Source organism: Dipodomys spectabilis, unplaced genomic scaffold (assembly GCF_019054845.1).
Source record: "Dipodomys spectabilis isolate Male_0828 unplaced genomic scaffold, ASM1905484v1 ptg000024l, whole genome shotgun sequence".
Classification (NCBI taxonomy): Eukaryota; Metazoa; Chordata; class Mammalia; order Rodentia; family Heteromyidae; genus Dipodomys; species Dipodomys spectabilis.
Genome location: NW_024870701.1, coordinates 26,376,286 through 26,382,834, shown reverse-complemented (window position 1 = coordinate 26,382,834; position 6,549 = coordinate 26,376,286). Strand labels below are relative to the sequence as shown.

General features: G+C 42.8%; 1 long non-coding RNA gene across 1 annotated transcript; it reads left to right on the top strand.

The window, feature by feature from the left end:
• The first annotated feature begins 5,401 nt into the window (after positions 1–5,401).
• On the top strand, positions 5,402–6,350 carry LOC122104339. Its single transcript, XR_006146911.1, has 2 exons — positions 5,402–5,447; positions 5,714–6,350. It is a non-coding gene; the product is annotated as an uncharacterized LOC122104339 (long non-coding RNA).
• The last annotated feature ends 199 nt before the right edge of the window (positions 6,351–6,549 follow it).

Below are 6,549 nucleotides of genomic sequence, written 5' to 3'. Positions count from 1 at the left end.
AGGCACTGTGGTTCACACCTGTTATCTTAGCTACTACTGAGGATTACAGTTCAAAGCCACCCAAACAAGAAAACCACAAATGGAGCTGTAGTTCAAAGTAGTAGAGTGTTAGCCTTTAACAGAAAGAGCTCAGGGACATCGCCCAGGCACTGAGTTCAAGCCCTACAACTGACCACAATGTGTGTGTATATGTGTGTGTGTATGCGTGTATGTGTGTGTGTGTAAATAAGTAAAATAATGCTCACTCACATGAAGCAAGATTGTTTGGAAAAATACTATTCCAACCTGAAAAAAAAAGTGGAGTCTCCAAGGCACATGTTTTGGCAACTAAGTAGGATAGGATTCGTGTGAAGGTAGGAGACCAAATGCTGGCTGATGTCTGTGAATAGCAAATTCATTCACCAGCTTCCATGGGCCCACCTGTCTCTCTGACCATACTGGGTTTGAGCAGCGTCTGCGGGTGAATGGAAATGTCTACGCATCATCACTTCTGCCTGCTTGCCAGCTCACAGTCCATCCCAGTGATGAGCAACATCTTCTCCATCACGCTCATCTGGGCTCCCTTCCAGCTCCAGGATGCCCAGCTTCCCACTGCCCAAATAAGGGAGGCCTATCTCCCCCCCCCCCCCCCCGCCCCATCCTGTGTTACCTGTGTCCTCTGATGTCAAGGTGCACACGCCTGCCAGGTGCTGTCTCCACCCAGCGGCGGGGTGATTTCATTCCCATGATGTGTGAAAGGAAAACCACCTCCGGGTGAGGCAAGCGACTTTCACTTACAGCAAGTGATGTCAGCAGCCACACATAACTGGCTTCCGATGTGTCCCCCACCTCACTCCTGAGCCTCAAGGCTGACCTAGGAGTCTCTAACTTCACTCCTTTAGTCCCTACATTATTTGTGAGATGGTTAGAATATAAGCTGGTTAGGATACAGGCTGGATTCCTGGGAAGGAGTCTGAGGTGGAGATTGGTGTCCTGAGATGTGTTCTCAGGGCTCCTCGGGTGGGGGACGAAGGCAGCAGGTTTGGGGAGAGTAGAAAGAGATGGACTAGAGTACAGCAAAGGCCTCAGCAGTGCCACTAGAAGTGTGCGGCCAATATGGCCCTGCAGTCATCCTGCCTTAAGACTAGAGGGGATGGACCTTATCAGCCAGTCACTGGCAATGTACTGTTCAAAGGAGACCTTAGTAAACTAAGGTCAACGCCTGGAGAGTGCCTCAAGATCACTCCCTCCACAGCCAACACTATGAGTATCTCAGGCTTAAAGGGGCCTCCGATGGTCCCTATGGCACACAGACAGTATCAACAGTGTGTTTTGATATTTCTGAGTGTTCATGGTTTTTTTATTTTAAAAATAAAAATTCCACCTGGGTGCCAGGGGCTCATGCTTGCAATCTTAACTATGTGGGAGGCTGAAATCTGCAGGATCACAGTTTGAGGCCAACCTGGTCATACACACAAGACGTCTTCTCATCCAATAGCTGAGAGTCATGACATGCACCTGTCATCTCAGCTACGCAGAAAGTGTAAATAGGAGGCCAGTCGTGTAAAAAGCAAGACTGCATCTCAAAAATAGCCAAGCCAGGCACCAGTGGCTCATGAATGTAATCCTAGCTACTCAGCAAGCTGAGATATGAGGATCATGGTTCAAAGCCAGCCAAGGCAGGAAAGTCCACGAGACACTTTATCTCCAATAACCCACTCAGGAAAAGGCAGAAGTGGAACTATTCTAGCCTTGAGCAAAAGAATATCAAAGACAGTGCCCGGGACCTGAGTTCAAGCCTGAAGACGGACAAAAAAAGCCACGATTGGCAGCATGGCTCAAGTGGTGGAGTACCTGCCTTGCATATGTGAATTCCTAAGTTCAAGTCCTAGTATGGACAAGAAAAAAAAGGTATTAAAGCCAAGCATACCGTATGTTCTAGCTTTTAAAATCCTTGTTATTCACTCAGAAGAAATGTACACAATGTTCAGGTAAAGAGTCAGATCTATGTCTACAGTGAAATACTACTTGGCAAAGATAAAGGATGGACAAATGATATAGGCAACAAGCTGGATATACCTTGAAATAATTACATTGAGTGAAAGAAGCCACACACACAAAGAAACTACACTATATGTAAATCAGACTTCTACAAAGTTCTAGAAAAGGCAAACTAATCTACATCAGCAAAGTGCAGCTCTGAGATTGCCCAGGGAGAAGGCTGTGGGAAAGGCATGAGGAAACAGAGTTGATATGTTCAAGATCTTAGTTGTTGTCAGGATTTTACAGTGTCGTGATGACTTCATAGACCAAAATGTCAAATGATACAAGTTGCATGTGGCTAGTTTATTGTGTGCCCATGACACCTCAACACAACTGTTAGAAGAGAAAGAAAAGAGGAGAAAACTACCATGACAACAGTAACAAGAAGAAGAAAAAGAGGACCTGAAGCAGCTGCCACGCAGGAGAGAGAGGCAGCAGCAGTCAAGTTGTCAAGGAATGAACTTCAGGATTGTGCACTCACATTCCCGAAGGTCTGCCTTTAGCCAGCCAAAAGTAGAAGAGAGGAAGTCAGAGAGGACAGAGGAAAATAGTAGGACTGAAGAAAATTAAGCTGGACCTAGTGCAATCCTGTTACCCCAGCACTCAGGAGGGTAAAGGAGGATCACTAGTTTGAAGTCAGCTTAAGCTACTTGGTGAGTTCTAGGCCATCCTGTGCTGCATAGTGAGAGCCTTCCAGGAGACACAGACAGGCAGACAGACAGACTAACTGACTGGCTGACTGAGTTGGTAGAGTGCTTAATTACCACCATATCAATCCTACTAAAAATTATCTTGGTCTGATAATCTATGCAGAAGATCCTTTCTATTTTTGGTGGTACTGCGATTTGAAGTTGGGACCTTGGCACTTGCTAAGCTGGTGCTCTATTGATTGACCACACCTCCAGTCCTGCTTTTTTTCTGCTGGTTATTTTAGAGATGGAGTCTAGTGACCTTTTTTGCCCAGGCTAGCATTGAACTGTGATCCTCTCAGCCTCCTGGGTAGCTAAGATTTCTGGCATGATCCACCAGTGCTAGGCTCATAGCTTTACTTTTAAAAAACAAAACCTTAACCCCTCCATTCCAGGGAAATAGTTCCAACCTTTGTTCCTATCTTCAGCACATGCAAGGTACGCCATTGGCTCATGCAGACTGGCTCCTGGTTATGACCAATTCTAGGGCATCTAGACCATTTACTTGCCTTTGGTGAAAATATTAGCTAAGGTACAGTGTGGCTTCACTCTGGTGAGCTAATTAGCTCAAGTCCAATAACTCTTTTTCCTACTTCCCCAGCTGGTCTCTGGATTTGAGCCCCTATCCTTTCAGACCCACCCTAGCTCCCATTCTTTCATTTCTTACTGCACAAAAACCTTACATCCATGGGTCCCATGCAAAGAAAATCAAAGCTAAATGTCACTAATAACCACAGACATTCAGGAAAACAAGTGGCTTGGGTCCTATTTATCTTTGTTTTCCTCATTCCTTTGGTTTACTTACTCATGGTTTTTATTTTCGAGGCCATCTTCAATTTATAGATAACTCACAGTTGTAAAAGATGGCTTTGGCACCTTTCTCCACCTCACCATGGTAACTGCTGCGTCCCTGGAAACCATGAGGACGATCTGCGGAGAGACAAACACTGGAGCCTCTCTTAAAGGATCTGTAAGTTCTGGACTGAAGGGATGAAACCAACTGTGAAAATCAGGGATATTTTAGGAAACTTGATTGGAGGAAAGATTCCTAAGCAGATCAGCCTGTGTGTGAGGTCAATGGCCTCATCCATTATTTTCCTACACTGGCAAGAAACTTTCCTGTTTCTTTTTTCCTGCTGTCTTGCTGCAAATCAAAGATTATTAACATATATATGTACATATGTACATACACATACATATATAGATGTATTTGCTATAAAAATTAAATAACACATACCCTTTCAAACAGTACCTGCTACAAAGTAGGTATTTAATAGTCTATTAGTCATTAATATGTTTATTATCCATCATTATAATTATTCTCAATACAGATGCCACCAAATCTCAGTTTTCAGTCTTTTGATTAACATTTGGGGAGCTCATACTTAAGGACTCTGGCTCTGAGATCTCAAAGAGATTCTCCTATTTTACTCAGTTATCTTTTTTTGGGGGGGTGGGTCTGGTTCTGGGGCTTGAACCAGGGCCTGGGTGCTGTCCCCAACCTTCTTTGCTCAAGGCTAGAGCTCTACCATTTGAGCCATAGCCCCATTTCTTATTCAAGTGTCTTTATCACTTTCCTCTTTCCCTCCTTTCTCTGTGGTGCAAACTAGATGAGCCCAGCTGTCTTCATGCATCAAGCTGATTTCCCACCACCATCTACTAAATAAGACTTTTCCTCTTCAGCTTTGTGGTGCCGCCTTTGGTTTAGACCAAATTTCCACACATTCATACTTTTGCTCTTGATTTCTACATTACATTCCGTTCACCTAGTTGTTTGGCTATATGCCAGTAGCAGATAGTTTTCACTATCATGTCTTGGTAGCATATATTTTTTTTGTTTTTAAGCTTACATTCTTTATGCATAAGAGATAACATTTGTTTGTTTTTTGTCAGTTGTGGGGCCTGAACTCTGGGCCTGGGTGCTGTCCCTAAGCTCTTCAGCTCAAGGCTAGAGCCCTACAACTTGAGCCACAGCACCACTTCTGGCTTTTTCCGTTTATGTGGTGCTAAGGAATCGAACCCAGGGCCTCATGCACAGGAGACAAGCATTCTACCACTGAGCCAACTTCCCAGTCCCAAGATAACACCAGTTAAAAATCTTCTATTTTTCTCAGCTTTTTCCAAGTTAAATTTGTGGTTGTGGACAACATCCTTCTAAATTGTGGACTATACCTTTAGAACAAAAATTTCAATTCTTGAGCTGGGCTCTGGTGGCTCATGCCTGTAATCCTAGCTACTCAGGAGGCTGAGATCTGAGGATCGTAGTTCAAAGCCAGCCCAGGGCAAGAAAATCCATGAAACTCTTATCTCCAGTAAACTACCAGAAAACCAGAAGGAGCGCTAGCTTGAGCTGAAGAGCTGAGGGACAGTGCTCAGGCCCAGAGTTTAACCATGACCCACAAAAAAAAAAAAAAAAGAAAAAAAAATTTCAATTCTTCAGATCACCCTGAGTGGCTCAGTGAAAAAAATCAAGACTTGGACTCTGCTTGGCCCTATTAAATCTCTCAATACAATGGAGAAAAGTCATTATTATCGGGCCCCATACAACCAAATCTAAATGCTTATTAGTGTCAGCTGACATCCATCCGCCCTCCTTGTTATTCCAAACATCCACCATCAGGCCTTCTTGCAGCAATTCAAACAACTTTGGAACTGGAGTATATCTTAGTGGTAGGGTACTTGCCTAGCATGTGCAGGATTTGGGTTCAATCCCTAGAACCACCAAAAAGCAAATAAGTGGGGCTGGGAAGATGGCTCAGTGGTAGAGCGCTTGCCTTGCATGCCTGAGGCCCTGGGTTCGATTCCTCAGCACCACATAAGCAAAAAGAAAAAAGCCGGAAGTGGCGCTGTGGCTCAAGTGGTAGAGCACTAGCCTTGAGCTGAAGAGCTGAGGGACAGCGCCCAGGCCCAGAGTTCAGGCCCCACGACCGAACCAAAAAAAAAAAAAAAAAAAAAAAAAAAAAAAAAAAAAAAAAAAAAAAAAAAAAAAAAAAGCAAATAAGTGGCTTTTCTTGTTCATTAGCCAAAGGAGTAATTGTCCACTTCCAGCTACCAAGAAAAAAATACCTTACATTAAAGCAACTTTTTGTCAAATCAAAGATTTAGGCATTCATAATTCTTCCAAATTTTAAGAAGTGAGTTGCCAGACAGTTAAGAATTTTGTAGATTTATTTTATGATTACACTTTTTTTCTATCTTGAAAGTTGTTAAGGTGAAAACTAATCATATATTTGCATACATCTTTACACATTATATACACTTGAGAAATAAATAGTATTCTGAGTAGCATTAAAAAAGCATCGTTATATACAAATAAGGTTTCAAGCCAAATGGATAAATTCTTGACCCACTGAGGATTCAGTTCTCAATGCTTCCATTACAAAAAATGGAAGTCAACAGTAAACAGGGTGATGGCCAGTAAAATAAGCTTCACTTTGGCTAGAAAGCAATGGTAGAAGCACACAGATGGACCAACAGCATACTCAACTAGTTATATCATCAGACGTTTGGCATTAAAAAAAATAGTGCTACAACTTTGGCACAATAAAGATGCAAATAATGTCCCTTCAAAACCTAAGTACAAAAAAAAATGCTCTATCATCCACACCTGATTATCATACTTCCTCCTATACATTTCATTCATAAAAATACCCAGCCCCTTGGCACAGGTATTTCCTGGTTATATATTAACTAAAGGATTTAGGATTCTATGGATGGCTCTGAAAATAAACCTTTACTTATCACATCTGGGGTATATTTGTAGGAAATGATAGTAGGCATCTTGATGGAGTTTCCAGAACTTTGCCTCCAGGAAATCTGGGTTCTCAGCTTGGCCCCT